Source organism: Ictidomys tridecemlineatus, chromosome 7, assembly GCF_052094955.1.
Source record: "Ictidomys tridecemlineatus isolate mIctTri1 chromosome 7, mIctTri1.hap1, whole genome shotgun sequence".
Lineage (NCBI taxonomy): Eukaryota > Metazoa > Chordata > Mammalia > Rodentia > Sciuridae > Ictidomys > Ictidomys tridecemlineatus.
The window spans coordinates 126,602,887-126,620,503 of record NC_135483.1 but is presented as its reverse complement, the minus strand read 5'-3'; positions in this window follow the sequence as shown (position 1 = coordinate 126,620,503).

The following is a 17,617-nucleotide window of genomic DNA, read 5'->3' as shown; positions in this document are numbered from 1 at the left end:
GGAGTTCATAACCCACTTGAATCTAATGTATGAAATATGATATGTTAAGAGCTTTGTAATGTTTTGAACAACCAATAAAAATATATGAAGGATAGGAAAAGAAAAAAAAAATAAATCCTTTCTAATTTGAATGGGACTGATGAAATTGTACATTGTTGTATGCATATGGGATTATTTCCCTGCTTTTAAATTAAACAAATCCTTTGAAAGTGGTTTTAATTTCATGCCCCATCTTCATTCACTAATTTGACAAATATTAACTATAGTTTCATCAAGTTCCTACCATGTGCCAGGCTATGACCTCTATTAAAACATTTGGAGGTAGAATTTGTTTTTTTACGTCAGAATAATTCTTGCCTTGTTCACCACACCAGCTTTTCTTACGTTCTCCCTGGACCCAGTGCTTCTTCACATTCACCACTGTGATTCTTAAATTTATGTGTCATGTTGATTGTGCTAGAGGGTACCCTGATATCTGTGAAGATGTTTTTGGACGAGATTAACATATATATTGGCAGACGTAGTACAGTAGGTAAACTGAGTAAAGTAGATAAGATTTAATATTTAGTATTAAGTCAGTAAGCTAAATACATTGGAAGACTCACACTTTCAGTTAAAGGGCCTCCTACTTTCAGTTAAAGGTTGGAGTAGATCAAAATGCCAACCTTTCTATGAGTAAGAGGAAATTCTTCTGGATTGCTATGAGACTAGAATTACTACTAGTGGCTCTCCTCAGTCTCTAGCTTGATGATTCAACTTGCAGATTTGGGGATTTGTCTTAGTTGTGTGAACCTGGTCTTTTTTTTTTTTTTTTTTTTTTGGTACTTGGGATTGGATTGAATTCACGAGCACTGGGTCAATCCTATTTGGTCTTTTTTATTTACAGACAGGGTCTCACTGGGTTGCTTATAAACTTGCTTTTGATGAGGCTGGCTTTGAACTTATGATCCTCCTATCTCAGCCTCCTGAGCAGCGGGATTATAGAGATCTTTCTCATTCCAACCCCCGCACCCCCGCCATATACATATGAAAACATGTATACACACTTATCAAATGCATGTACATATGCCTGTATGTCCTTCCCTCCCCCAATTCCAATCAATTCTTTCTCTCTAGAGAACATTCCCACTCTAGCTAGAGAGATCTTGCAAAAATCTAGTCATTTTACTTTCTGTCTTGAAACTTTAGTGAGTTCTCATTGCAGTTAGCCTTGAACTCTTCCTTAGTATGGTTCTGTCAGGATTTGGCCTCTGCTTCCTCTCCTGTCTTACACATGTACCTTATGTACTGCACTCTATCTATGCTGTACTATGTATATTTTCATGAATACTCTCCGCATTATCATCTCTCTATTGTACCTCTCACACTGTTCCAGCTTCTTAGTCATTTTCTTATCCTCCTTTATCTGTATCATTTCTATTCATGTTTTAAGTCCCAGCTTGATTGTAATGTCTACTAGACATTTCTTTTACTCCCTTAGGTCAGTGATATGTTCCCAGATGCCTTCCCCGTAGCATTACTTACCACAGACCACCATTGCCTGTTTCTTATTGGACTTTCCTACTGGCGTGAGGGTTCATTAAGGAATGTGTCTCTCCTTTTCAGTCTGATACCCAGCTTCTATTACAGTGCCTGGCGTACTCCAGGCTCTTAGGTGCTTGTTGAATAATAAATGGAAGCAATTCATGGGATTTCAGTTTCTCTTATTAGCTTTGTGAAAACACTGAAGATACAAATCAATTTTTTTTTCTTGATGAACATGGCAACTTTTGACAGTCGTGTTGTTGACACGGCTCATTATATTAGACAACTATAATTCATAAAATTACCTCTCCTTATCTAGTTGATTATTTAGATTCAGAGATACAGTGCATTTGGCTTTACCAGTCATTCCTTTCCTATTACTCCAGAGTATGTTAGTGATTCTCCCCTGGGGACACCCTGCTCACCAACCCTGAGGACATTTAACTGTGTCTGGAGAAGTCTCGATTACTATGACTTGGGGGTAGATGGAGAAGTTGCTGCTCCTTGGTAGGTAGAGCCCAGGGATGATGCTAATTAAGTTCAGTATTGCACAACGCAGCCCCACACAAAGACTCATCTGATCCAAAATGTCCACACTGCTGAGACAGAAAATCTAGTCCACGTAAATTCAGAGAAAATTTATGAAGAGTAAGCTCTCCTCTGCTATTGTCATGATGTAGTTACCTGGTAATTGTGTTCATCCAGGATAGTGTATATTATTTGACCACAGAAGGGAAAACAAAGGAGAAGAACCAGGCAGCCAAATGATATGCAGTATTATTGCATGGGAACTGTTTTGGTACTGTATTTTAACTCATTAACATTTAAAAATTGTTATGCAGCAGAAAAATAATTATGTCCTTTTAACTGTTGAAACAGAATCCATTTTTCCAAGTATACTTTTTTTAGGGGCATATTGCTGAAACACCAACTGTTTTACAAGTACAGTAATCACATTGCTGTTGAGTTTATTGTATTTTGTTAAGACACACTTTATAGTGTGGAAAATGCATTTTAAAGTAATTCTTCTGGGCCCAGTTATGGAAAAGAAAAGAGGTGTGTTCTATTTTTGTAAGTGAACACTTAGCCGCATAGTGACCTCCTCTGGCAGATGAAAGGTGTGGTGTGGGAGGTTTCTGGAGAGTTCAGTATCTAAGCCAGTGACCTTCATGTGAAGAGATGAGGAAGTTAAAAAAGGAAAATGTGAAAGGGAGAATATTTAAGGGACTCTAAAGACGTCAGTCCCTTCAAGGGAATAGTTCTGTTCATGGTGGTAATTCTGTTGTGGTCTTGGTTTTCCATCCCCATCACCCCGAAGACACCGATTCTTTACTTGGTTTCCTAGACCTACATGTTCCATGTATGGAGTGTTGAGGAGATTTGAACCAATACAAATGTAAGAAAGATTGGTGTGTGCACAAATGTAAGATTGTTTTTTTTTTTTTTTTGGTTGGGTAGTGTTTATAGCTTCATCAGTTTTTCAAAAGGACCTGATAATAAAATTTTGATAGTTCTTTAGAGAATGCACATATTTTACCGACCATGGAACCTTGCTGTTTATATGGCTTTAGAAGGTGAAGAATATTTAAAAGAAAGCTGCTTGGGGTTGAGGTTGTGGTTGAGTGGGAGAGTGCTTGCCTAGCACGCGTGAGGCACTGGGTTTGATCCTCAGCACCACATAAAAATAAAATAAAGGTATTGTGTTCACATACAACTAATATCTATCTATCTATCTATCTAAAGTGTATATTTAAAAAAAAGAGAAAGCTGATTAATCATGAAGAGGTCATCCATAGCAACTCCCTCCCCAGTTTATAAACCTGATGTGGAATGCCTGGGACCTAGACTGGTTTTGTCCCTTTCATTCTGTCTCTATATAAGTGGGTCTGGAAAGTCATAATCTTTACACTAACAGATAACTTCCAAACTTCTTCCTCTCTGGTTTGCCAAAATTAACTGTAATTCTGTTGATCACATATCTATGCCTTCATCTGACTTTTCAGCTTGAAAATAATCTCAGTTAAATTAACATGTATCACTCAGTGTAGTTTGAGGGTAATTATTAGGGATGCATATATATATATATATATTATGTATAATACATATAAATATTTATAATAAAAAATAAACCAGCACACTTCACGTTTTCTTTCTTTGTGAGAAAATCTGGTCTGGTTTTGATTGCCTTGATGGCCTTGGACTCCTTTTATATGCTCTTGGAAGGGTTAGTGCTGGCCTCCTTCCAGCTTCACGTGGCAGGTGCAAGGCCTCCTCTCCAGAGCACAGATCTGTGTGTGCAACAGAGGGGGAGGGTAGCAGTGGCTCCTGGAGTTTACTTTGGAAACATGCAAATTTGCTTTCTCCTGTGTTACAATTGAGCAATAGCCGGACGTGTACTAATCCCCGATTTCCCTTTCTTTAGAAGTTGCCAGTTGTGTCTGACTCTACTCTTGTGCAGTTTGTAGAGTCACGTTCATAGACTGCTTGCTGTGGGGGTGGAGCAAGGCAGAGCAGACTGCTGTGGTATTAATATAATATCTTCCTACCCTCGACATTTCTGTGTTCTTGAGAGAGGATTATGCGATTTAAGTTTGTATAGTCTCAATTCAGTAAAGGCTCCTAGACTCATAAATAGGTAAACTTCCATTATCAGAATAATAAAAGGTGGCAAACTTATTTAAAAAAAAAACCTTGACTATGGAAAGCCCCTAAAGTAAATATATTTTGAAATGGATGTATTCTACTATGAGTTTTATTCATTTTGGATTGGAGTTACTTATTGAGTGCAATACTCAGGGAAATTTTTCTTTATATTAGTTCATGATTACAAGTCATGGATTTACAATATTTGTCCTGTGAAGAAATTGAAAAATATAAATATTAAATGATGGTGCTTGTATATACTATATTTTCTTTGAACCTTATTAAGAAGATTTCTTCTGAGGATATGAGAAAATCAAGTACCATATCATCCAATGGTCTAACATGAAACTTAGAGTTAAGTGTGGGTCACCGGCATGTGAACTTGGATGCAATCTTTCTTTTCAATTTTAATATCTTTTGAAAACTCTTTTGGCTTATAAGGGCCATGGTTCAGAACACTATATGGCTCAAGTAAAGTGTGAGAAACTTTTTCATTTAAAAGTAACTTTTGCTTACTGGGGCTGTGGAGAGGACTCAGTGGAACCTTTGCAGGTGTGTTGCTCTTGGGAACAAAGGTTAGCTCAGGTTAGCACAGCCCCACATCAGCTAATAAGTCCTCAGGCTCCACAGCATCCTGATTGTTCTACTGGGCATTGCACCAACTTGGTTAAACAAACACACTGGAAGCCACACCAAATTATCTACTTAAGGTCATAACATGCCTTTTTGACATATAATTTATATCAATAGAGAAGTAGACTGAGAACATATTATTGTAATCAAATTCTAACAATAGTAATAGTATTTACAGTCCTTAGTTGGGGTTTTAATTGATTGAAGAACACATTCTTTCAATTGTATTATTCTTAAGCTGCACCTGCCTAAGGAAGATCTCAATGTTTTAATTTCAATAAAATTTCTAAATATTTATTGAGTGTGTATGTCCATCTATCTATCTGCTACAAAGAACAAGGTAGCACATGGAAGTGCTCTCTCACAAGTTATAATAAATGAAGGGACAAAATAGACACCAGGAGAAGCTAAATCAAGTAGCATTTTAGTGTGCTACTTAAGATAACAAATCTTCAAGTTGGCAATTCACGATATATGACAAAACAAGACATGTTTAATTGCTACAGGACTTCAGAGAAAGGAGAGAAAGCTCTGAGCATTGGATGAGATTTTGTGGGCACTGGGAAGTAGCCTGGAGTTGCGTTTTGAAGAACATGTGGGCTTTCAATAGGTGAAGTTGAGAAGAGGGTCCTTTCTAGTTGTAGAACAGCTTGAGCAAACGATGTGGTGCATTGTGGTTGGAAGACATTACAGAGAAGTTTAGCGTCTCTGTAGATTTTCTTCTACTGAAAATTTTGTGAAGCAAATATAGCCAAGGGAGGGTGGAGTCTGATGGTAGGAAATCTTGACGGACAAGCTAAGGAGTTGACCCTTTAGCTTCTATTCAGTTCTGAGCCACTAGATTTTTTTTTCTTTCATATTTTCTGTTCCTAGTTCGGTTCCTCTAGTAACTTTGTACAATTCACTGTCTCTTTTTGGATTGGAATGGAGGTCCAGAGAAAGTACAAAAATCTCTAAGTTAAATGAAAGTTAAGAGTCTCTGTGAAGGAGAAACAACTAAATTACTTTTTTTCTAACACAAACCAGGTTGATAGCATGTCCTTCCCAGGAATGAACACAGTGGTATACTGTTCTCCAGCAATCATTATCTAAACACACTACTCTGTTCACTGAGGCCTCTTGTGTGCATAGTGCTGGTCCAGATGTTTGCTTTATCCCACAGTTAACTGCTTATTGCACCTGCCGTCAATCACTAGGCATAGGTGTGTCTCTTAATTGCCTTTGAAAGTAGAAAAACTTCAAAAAGAAACAAAAACTTCTTTAAAAAAAACTTACTTTTATTTTTATTACAGGTGAGAACTCTTGTTTAGAGCCAGAAAAAGATGTTCACTTTGGAATATTACATTTTTTTTAGAGTTGCCTCCTAATTTGAAAGAATGGAGATTTATGATCTTGTTTAGGATTACAAGTCCAGTTACAATTTTGAAGAGGTTCTAACGTATCTCTTCAAAAATAATGATGTTTTTCTAATGATGGGACCAGGTAATATTACTATTTAATATCTATGTTTCAAAAAGCAAGAAGATAGATACTGCATAGCGTAATCTGATGAATATGAGATTACTTCAAGGCAAAATTCTAGTATGACTCATTAAACTGCAGTTTTGTATTTAGAAGATGAATACTTAATCACTTTTAGCTGAATTTCTAAAAACAGTTGGTTCCAGACTGATGTCATGGCCTGTTTTTGTTTATTCGGAAAATACCTTCTGCAATTCATTTATTCACTAAATAAATATTTTAAGTTCATCTCTGTACCAGGCCTAATACTAAGATCTGTATATATCATGTTACACTAGAGGGGCATGGTCCCTACCCCCATGGAGCTTATGTTTAACTCTGAGCAATATGCTCTAACAAAACTGAAACAGTAAGACTATCACACATAAGTAAACACAGGAAGACATGAAAAATAATTTATTTATTTATTTTTAAAATACCTATTCCTCTTTTTTTTACATATCTTTATTTTTATTTATTTATTTTTATGTGGTGCTGAGGCTCGAACCCAGGGACTCACCCGTACAAGGCAAGTGCTCTACCACTGAGCTACAACCCCAGCCCATGAAAAATAATTTAAAAATGCTAACATAACTAACAAAGGCATAAGAACATAACAGGCATGAGAGTCATGTGGATGGTGAGCTATATGTGTAGATGCTCAAGATAAATTACACATTGAAAATTGTGCGTTATTTGGCCTCCTTGTTTTGGTAGGTTGGATTTTGGTAACACATGAACTCACATTTTTTTTTATTGGTTGTTCAAAACATGACAAAGCTCTTGACATATCATATTTCATACATTAGATTCAAGTGGGTTATGAGCTCCCATTTTTACCCCAAATACAGATTGCAGAATCACATCGGTTACACATCCACATTTTTACATAATGCCCTACTAGTGACTGTTGTATTCTGCTACCTTTCCTATCCTCTACTATCCCCCCTCCCCTCCCCTCCCATCTTCTCTCTCTACCCCATCTACTGTAATTCATTTCTCTCCTTGTTTCTTCCCATTCCCCTCACAACCTCTTATATGTAATTTTGTATAACAATGAGGGTCTCCTTCCATTTCCATGCAATTTCCCTTTTCTCTCCCTTTCCCTCCCACCTCATGTCTCTGTTTAATGTTAATCTTTTCTTCCTGCTCTTCCTCCCTGTTCTGTTCTTAGTTGCTCTCATGGAACTCACATTTTTTTAGTTCAGCATAGTAGAAACATCTATCTAGCTCTAGCAATGGTTCTGTGCAGTGTTTAGTTAGCCAGGATAGCACTATCTATTGTAGTCATCCAGGGATCTGGGCTTATTTCTCAACCTTGGTATCATTATTTGTTTTGGAAGTCTGTTCTATGCACTGTTGGATATTTAACAGCATATTTATCAGATGCCAGTAGCATAGTCTAGTTGTGGCAATCAAAAATATCTATTGTTACTAGATGTCTTCAGTGGAGAAATATCCACTGGTGTAGGACCTCATTGCCATTTGCATTCAGCAAACAGAATATGAATGATGCTGCAGAATAGGTGCGAGCTCAGATCCCCAGATAGTAGACATCTCTTGACTTCTATTTCTTTGCAAAGAACCAAGTCATGTAGCTGTATTCAACTTTGGAAGGGCTGAGAGATGTGGTCTAATCTTGTGCCCAGCTATAATCTTGTTGTTATGGAAGCAAAAAAAAAAAACCCTCATATTTTGGTGGACTACTAGTGGGTTCTGACACACGTTTCAAGAAACTAAAACCTATAATTTTCCCATAGCTCAGGAACCTATGAACCTTTGCTGCTAGCTTGTTATACTTGTGGTGTACTTGTGTTTGTACTTGGTGGAAGAACAGCTCTGTCTTTGGATCATTCATTACTTCCATTTCTTTTAACTGCAGTGCTCAGTGTCACCTATAGGTCACAGCTTAGTCAAGGTCACAATAATCCTGACAAGCTCTCAAAAGTGTGCAATGTGGCACTCTCATGTTGGTTAAAATTTTACTTTGAGAATGTTTGGTCTTAACTACTCCATTTTTAAAGGTATGTGGAGAAACCAATACTAGCCTAGAGAAAAACAACAAAAATCATTACAGGGAAGGGAAATAGGCCCTCCAAAGGAGATTAAAAGATCTTTGGAAATTTAGCTGGCAAACATCTCTTATTATATAAATGAGTTCTATTTTTTTAAAGATGAAGATGTAAATTATTCCCAATGGAAAACTAAAGTATAATCCTTGTATAACTATTAGAGTGAGTAGATTTTTAATGCAGTTTGATTGAAAAATTCAAACACTGTGACAATAAAATACTAACACAGATCATCTGTGAGAAGAGTTTTAGTCTACTTGGCCCTGAAAATCCCTAACAATGAGAGAGAAAAGGAGAGGAGAGGGAAAGAGGAAGAGATTGAGGGGGGCAAGGAGAGGGAGGAGAGAATAAGAGGGAGGGAGGGTGAGAAGAAGGGAGGGAGGGAGAGAGAGAGAAAAAAATTTGGCCAGATAGGTAAATCTTTAGAGTTCTTTTTTACTTTCCTAGTATAAATATGACACACATGTTGAGAAGAAATTGAGTTGAATTGACGTCTCCATTATTCCCGAAAGTTCATTCCTTTGAGGAAAAAAAGACATTGTATAATCCTGAGCATTCTGAGTGATTTGATGGATTCCTTTGTTTTCCAATTTGATTATTTGGATCTTGAATTTTTTAATTTTGTGAAGCTCATTAAATATTAATTAAACATGTATAATCTGCCTGTAACTGTGCTAGACATAGTTTCTGCACTCAACATACACAGTTACCAATATACATTAGGCAAAAATTTCAAGCAATGTATGATTTTCATCTGCCTTAGGAATAATGAGAAAGGTGGTGGTTTCAGACAACAGTGAGATTTGAAGAAAGAAATTTCAATAAATTACAAGGAAGTCAAAGAAGTGAGTTGCTCCCAAGAAATCCTGGCTTCCAGGAATTTCCAGCAATGGATAATTCTCCTTACTTAGACATGTAATGAGTGCTTTCTCCTTTAATTGTTATATTAGAAAATTTTTGGAGATATCAGTTCTTTGGTCACCTGTTCTCTGTTGACTGGAGCTTAATTTTTCATTCCAGAAGTTTCTATGAAGACATAATTTTTTTTTTAGCTGTTAATTGAACTTGTCTTTCTGGGTATTTTGTCAGGTAGGTTATAGGAGACTGTCAATTAAAGCTGAGAGTGAGTTCCTTATCCATTTCCGAAGAAAGATTCGTGTAATGTTTGCTTATATAATTATGTGCTAGAACTTTGAAATCACCTTCTATTTCATTTCATGTGTTCTCTTTGGCAATGCTTGCTCTAGAAGCCTGCTTCCCAGATCTGTTCTTTCATCTGGAACTAAGATTCTTATTAAGAAACTGTGCCACAGACCCACCATTGGAAAACATCCCTCTTTAGGGCGTAACTTGGCACTAACAAACTTATGCAGAGCAACAGGATGTGACAATTTAGGACAAGAAAACAATGGTATATATTGTACTACAATAGAGTTTGACATGATAGAAGCAGATTGAAGGGGCCAAATGTAATTTCCCAAGGCACTTTTCTGTTAACTTTAGCTCTGACTTTCCTGAAATCCTGGTGGTGCTTTCATTAAAGCAAGAAATGAAGACCTAAGTTTTTCTTTGATTGAAAATAGAGTTGCTGATTAGTGTCTTTAATTTCTCAATTTATGAAAGAAGAATGGGCACAAGTGAGACCACAGTGTAAGTTTTTGTTGGTTAGCATATTATTCAACATATTAATTATTCAATGATTTGAAAGCAACTAGAATCTTAAGTGGAGGAAAGAAATTCATGGGGACAACTGTTAATAGTGGGGAAAAAGAGTGATATAAAAGTACCCAGTACAACTATTACAGTTACATAGATTTACTTATAATTTCTAATTTCCATTGTGCATGTTCCAAACTCTCTCACATATTTTGAGATTATAGCCCCTGCTCATTCTCCCTCAAGCTCCTTCAATTGTATTCCCTTGAAATTTCTATCCTCTCTACTTTTCTTGCTTCTAAAGAATAAGTTCCCCTTATTTGTGTCTCCATTGTCACATTTGGTCTATTTGCTAGGACCCTGGCCATTTCGACTTCTACTTTCAACAATTGTCTCCCAGCCTATAGAATGGGGTATGGAAAATTAATCCAAATCTTCTAAGTTAACTTTCCAAGTTATTTTTTTTCTCATTCTTGTCTTGCAATGTTGAACTTTTAAATATCTCACATCTCAATAATTCCTTAGTGTATTACAAGGAAGTTTTAGATGGTACCATCTTCAGTTTTAACTTACTTGTTCAACCATTCTATTTCATTCTTGAATTCTTTTTCCTCTTCTAACTTCAAAAATGTAGGCGTTTCTCAAGGTTCAGTTCTTGCTTGTCACCAGTCCTTCTCCTGCTCCACGTTGGCGTCATCAGCCACCCCTGCCTCTTACCTTTAATTGGATGATTAGTGATGATGTTCTTGCTGCACTTTAGATATTATTGGAAATTCTGCCCTATGCTGATGACTTCTGGTTGCAAATCTTATCTTTAAATGCAGCATGTTTCAAAGAAAAATGCAGCTTCTTTCCTTTCTCACCAAACCTCCCATGACTTCCTTAGTTCCCATATTGAGTCACGTGTCAAATTTTCAAAAGGTCACTCCCATTGCCTCTCATCACTTTCTTCACCTTTCTTGGTGCATTCTTAATTAAAATTGGTACTTTTTTACTAGGTTCATAAAAGATCTTTCTGCCTTGCATATTTTTTCTTCAAATTTATTTTTCACACCATTGCCAAATTAGATTCCTAAATTATTGTTTCGCATAAAAACCTTCAATGGACTTTCTCTATACACTGGGTGCAATTGAAAAACCCTCAGTTTGGCATCGAACTCATGCTTTCTTGCTACAGTAGGAGAGAATAATACTCCTTAAGTGTCCTTAGGAGATTAACTAACCCACCGTGAAATCAGGAAAACAAAATCCGAGTGACTGGGACTGTTTGCCCTCCTTGTTCATGTGGAGCAGTGGATGCAATTCTGCCTAGAAATACTTTATAAAACACTTGGTTATAGCATTTTATTTGGAACTGATGTCCTTTTGTACAAATTCTCAGTGTTTATCAGCTTGGATTGACAAGTTTTCTTATTATTTGCCTTCAACCATAATCTCATTTTATTGCTATAGTAACTATTTAAATTCCTTTATAAATATAAAACAGAACACTTTTTGCCTCTGGTTAGGGTGGTTGCCTTTTTTTGAAATGACAACCAAAGCAGAGATGATCATCCTCTTTCCAGGAGAATTAACAATGATAAAAGTAATGAATGATACTCAGATTATAATCAGATAATTTTTTTCCACTAGGTAGAGTGAATTATGGTTTTGGTAACTACCTTCTTGGCATTTAGAAACCTACTAATCCAAAAACTAGAAAATGTTTACAGACACATAAGCAGGTACTTATAGAGGTCAACTAAAAGACAATAGTCATTATTATCCCAATAGCTTTTGTACTCTCTAACCAAACGAAACTAGAAATCTAACTTGGAAAGGAATTCCTTTTTGAACGAAATGATATGAACTATTTAATTCACTATGCTTTTTGGTAAATGGATTGGAGTGTTTGCCTCAAGCTGTCACTCTTTGAAAATGTACTTGTCCCGGACAAGGTTGCTGATGTCACGGTTAGGAGTTCACATCCTGGGAGAGGTTTACATTTGAAGCTGAGGTGTATCTGATTCAGCCCTGAGGCAGAAAAACTGGATGAAGCAGTTTCTCCCCCTTCCTCTTCACAGACGGTGCGGGTGTGATTTGTGCAACAGCTTTGGCTTGGCAAATAGGGAAGTGTCAGAGCTAAATCAGCTTTACTATAAGGGCACTGTGTGCCTGTGTTTCTCAATTCAGTGATACCCAAATCCAGGACCATTTTACTTCAAGTGGAATACATACACAGAACAAACATTCTCAAGGTCAGGTATACGTGTTCTTTATATTCTACTGCAAGAACTATTTTACTTGTTCAGAAAGAGGCCAGAACTTGCTCATGCTTCAGAACTGTAAACTCTAGGAAAAAAAAAAACAACAAAACAAAACAAACAAACAAAAACCCCAAAACTGTGCACAGAATCATTTTTTTTAAATAAAGAGATATTATGAAATCAGTACTCACAAGCTAATCAAATATGGCAGGGAGACAGGGGCAGCCTTAGTTTACCTTCCTGAATACATGACTGGCCATCTATTTGTGGGATGGATAGATTTCTAAGAAAAAGAAAGTGAACAATTGAAGCAAGCGACCATCTAACTCAAGCAATATTTCTGGCTTTTCTTCATTTACTTGCAGTATTTCAAGCAGTAGAAGAGTTGGGCCTGAGTCATTTGGATTATTTCTTATTTTTCTATTTTATTTTGGTAGAATAATAAAAGTTAAGTAATATGGTTTTGTGTGTGCAAATATTCGTGTTATTGTTATTACTGTGCAGTTTGACACAGCTTGCTTTTTATTAAAGAAGAAGGAGACCGGAGGTGTCCAGGTGACTGTCTTGGAAAGGGAAGTGTGGATTTTCCTGTTCACTGTATTTCATGCTATCAGGAACAGATTCCTAATTATAGATGGATGGATTTTGCACATGCACAGGCTTAGTAAATACCTCTGGGTTTCCCTCCACTTCTCAGTAATGAGCGCTGCCCTATTGTTTCCTTTCGGGTTGTGCCACTTTACATCTCTTACCTTTCCCCCTTCGTTTTATGTAAATTGTGTGTGGATAATGGAATGAAATGGTTTCCATGGAGCTGAACAAATATAGGTCATATTGTAAGGAACTCTTCCTCTCTTGAAGTACACAGGTGAATTTGCATATCATTTTAATTATTCAGTTTTATAAGTAGGACTGAAACTGTGAACAAAGTTGGGTTTCTTGGGAGGTAGACTTCTGCTTTCCCTCATAATATATGGTTATATGGATATTAAAAAAACCCTCAAACTACACAAAAACATTAGAATTTAGTAGACAAAAAAATATAGACAGTAAATCTGTTTTTTTAAAAATATATTTTATTACATATTAGTTGAGTGACTTCATGGTTTACCTCTCTGTGACTCATTTAAAAAGATCTAAATGTTCTCATCTTCTAAATTTTTCCCTACATATAAGGGACTCCCTTTCACTTATTTATACATGAATGAGTTCATTCAACAAAGGCATTAATTCATTCATTTTATAAATAAACTTTAGATCAAGATGGACCTGAAATTGAATTCTGGTTCTATTTCAAATTTGCTTTCATTTGGGAAAGTTAGTAAACCTTGCTAAATATGAATTTCTTCATGGGTGAAAGGAGATGTTCATACACCTTCCATGGGTGTTTTAATTCAAAATGACATGTGTGCATAAACTACTTGATTTCAGGTTTGCCACATGATAGGTACTATAGTGGCTGCCAATCTGTTTGGACTACTTAAACAAAATACCACATGCTGTGTGCCTTATAAATAACAACAATTTAATTTTAATGGTTCTAGAGGCTGGAAAGTCCAAGATCAAGATGCTGGCAGATTCTATGTCTGATGCCAGTCTGCTTTCCGGTCCATAGATAGCTATCTTCCCACATACTGAGAGGGAATTTCTCTGAGGGGAGGGGAATTCTCTGAGACCTCTTTTAAAAGGAGGATCCCATTCATAGGACTCTGCCACAAGAGTTAATCAACTCCCCAAAGATCTCAGCCCTTAATATCAGTACTTTGGGCTTTGGGATTTTAACATATGAATTTTTTTCAGAGGCATAAATATTTAGGTCACAGCAGCAGCCATGAGAATTCAATTTGCAGACCTCTACGCACAGGAAATATGACAGAGGAATAGCATAAGCCTCTGTGAAATCCACCAACGTATTAGCTATGAGGCTGTATGCAGGTGCAATGGAGACACTAGGCAGGACCATTCCTGGAAGACAGGGTTTTCCTCTGTGAGGTTACACAGAAGTAAGCTTTGAGGTTTGACTCAAAGACACCTTGATAGCACTTTTGAAACTTGGTTGTACTTTATGGTCATTTAGGGCACTTTCACTCAGCTTTCCTTCCCTTTCACTTGGAGACCACAGACTTGCATTGTGATTTGAAGACTCTACCTGCCTTTCCAGTTCCCTTGTCAAGTTCTGTCACAGGTAATTCTCCTAATAAAATTTTTGCATCTTGGTATCTGTGCTTGGAGAACCCACACTAACATGTATACTCATTAATAATGGAGTTTTTAGGTTATATTTATGACTGATCATGTACAAAGCACTTTCTTGGGCTCAGCTCATGATGTAAAGCTGAATTAAACAGAGTTCATTGTTTCAAAGAAGTGAGAGCATCATACAGACAAGTGGTGTCATAGGCTAAAAGTTAGAATATTGAAGGCTTTTACCCCTGAGATGAATGATGCAATAAAAATTAATGGACAAAATAAAATTGAAAGACACCTTTTAAAGTAGTCATGAAATTCATCTAAAAAAATAAGAGGCTCAGAATAGTGAAAGTAATCCTCAGCAAGAAGAGTAAAGCAGGTGGTATCAGTATACTAGACCTTAAACTATTCTACCAAACAATAGTAACAAGACCAGCATGGTACTGGCACCAAAATAGAGTGGTAGACTAATGGTACAGAATAGTGGACACAGAGCTAACCCACATAATTGCAGTTATATTATATTAGACAAAGGTGCCAAAAATATACATTGGAGAAAAACTAGCCTCTTCAGCAAATAGTTCTGGGAAAACTGGGAATCCATATGCAACAAAATGAAATTAAACCCCTCTCTCTCACCATGCACAAATTAAACTCAAAGTGGATCAAGGACCTAGGAAATAACCCAGAGACACTGCATCTAATAGAAGAAAAGTAGGCCCAAATCTCTCTCATATCAGATTAGGCTCCTACTTCCTTAATAAGACTCCTATAGTTCAAGAATTAAAATCAAGAATCAATAAATGGTTTTATGGATTAAAACTAAAAACTTTTTCTCAGCAAAAGGAACAATCGGTGAGGTGAATAGAGAGCCTACGTCTTGGGAGCAAATTTTTACCAAATGTATATCAGATAGAGCACTACTCTCTAGGGTATATAAATAACTCAAAAAGCTAAAAACCCCAAAATCAAGAAACCCAATCAATAAATGGGCCAACAAACTGAACAGACATCTTATAAAGTGGTATACAATCAATCGGTAAATATATGAAAAAATGTTCAACATCTCTAGCAATTAGAGAAATGCAAATCAAAACTAAGATTTCATCTCACTCCAGTCAGAATGGCAGCTATTAAGAATACAAACAACAATAAGTGTTGGTGAGGATGTGGAGAAAAAGGCATACTCATACATTGCTGGTGGGACTGCAAGTTGGTGCAGCAGTTTGGAGAATCCTTGAAAAACTGGGAATGGAACCACCTTTTAATCCAGGTAACCCACTCCTCAGTCTATACCCAAAGGACTTAAAAGCAGCATACTACAGGGACACAGCCACATCAATGTTTATAGCAACACAATTCATAATAGCTCAACTGTGGAATCAACCTAATGCCCTTTAGTAGATGAAAAAATGTGATACACACACACACACAATGGAATATTACTCAGCAATAAAAGAGATTAATAAAATCATGGCAGTTGCAAGTAAATGGATGTAGTTGGAGAATATAATGCTAAGTGAAGTTAGCCAATCTCCAAAACCCAAATGGCAAATTTTTTGTCTGATATAAGGAGGCTGATTCATAGTGGGGTTTGGGGGAGGAGAGCATGGGAAGATTAGACGAACTTTAGATAGGGCAAAGGGGAGGGAGGGAAATGGAGGGAGCAAGAGGTGTAAAAAAGATGGTGGAATGAAGTGAACATCATTACCCTAAATACATGTATAAAGACATGAATGGTGTGAATATACTTTGTATACAACCAGAGATATGAAAAATTGTGCTCTGTATGTATAATATGAATTGTAATGCATTCTGCTGTCATGTATAACACATTAGAATAAAAAATTTTAAAAAGACACCTTTTTAAACAGTGTAATTTACAAATGTGATTCCAGTGCTTTTCTAGTCTCTAATGTAACTTTGCTGTAGCATAATTTCTCAGGCAAATGTTTGAGAAGAAAACATGCATGAGGGTTTTCCAACATGGGTTTAATTTACCCCAAAATATGTTATGTATTTTGATAATCATAGTTCTATGAAAACTAAGAGCAGGGTTGGTAGTGGAGAGAGAAAGAGACCTTGATTAAACAGACTTCTCCCATTTGTTGCAAACTTGGGTCCTCTACAGGGCACCTATTCTTTTCATTTGTAAATTTGAACCAATTGAGCAAAAATGTCCAACATTGAACTTCTGAGCCTGATACTTCTGTACAACTCCAGATAGATCCATAAGAATATTGAGATGATACATTTTATTAAGTCTTTTATAACTGAACTGACCATCTCTACTGCTTAACTTGGGAGAGGAATATATGGAAGGAAAATTGTCTTTTCCTTTTGACATAAAGATGTCTGTTGGTGTTGGAATTAGAGAAGACTTTGGTTTTTCATTTTCTTTAGAATCCATGTCAAATGCTTTTAAAATTTATTATATTTTGCTTTTTAATAATTATTTCTAAAAACCTTAAAGAGAATTTTATATATATATTATATACATATGTATAAAATTAATTTTCATGCTTCTATAGCAATATAAGAAGGAGGCATTTTTTGTTATTATCAAAGTTTTATGGATTAGCATCTTAAGAACACAAATTTGGTGGTATTTTTAGACTCATAAATAGATCTGAGACATGCTGACTTCCAATTTTCACTTGACTGTGCAGATATTTCTTGTAACTGAGGAAAACTGTATTAAATCAAAATATCTTGGGTTTTTGCACTTAATCATAATTCTCCTGGAGACTAGAAAGGGACATTAACAGTTTAACTGTGTAATATACATGCCAAAGGTGGGTTCATGAGAATTATCAATGCATGATATGAAATAATTCAGTTAATTCAGTCAGAGAAAGTCATTCTTTCTTCCTTGTAGCACCAAAGTTCAGAAATAAACTGTTTAGTAAATTCATGTTTGAGGCAGAAAAACTTCAATTTGTATAACTTTCCTGTCTTTCTTTGCAACTCCAAAGTAATATTTTACTTGAAACCTGAATTTGTTCTTGGTGCTTAGTGCTAATGAGAGTCCTTATGTTTGTCAAGTTTGGGCCTTGATCCTCCCTGGTCAAGTGTGGACCTCTGGACCAGACTCCAATACCAGGCTCTGGACTACCTGACTGTACCTCCATCCTTGCAAATTCTGCTTGCGCT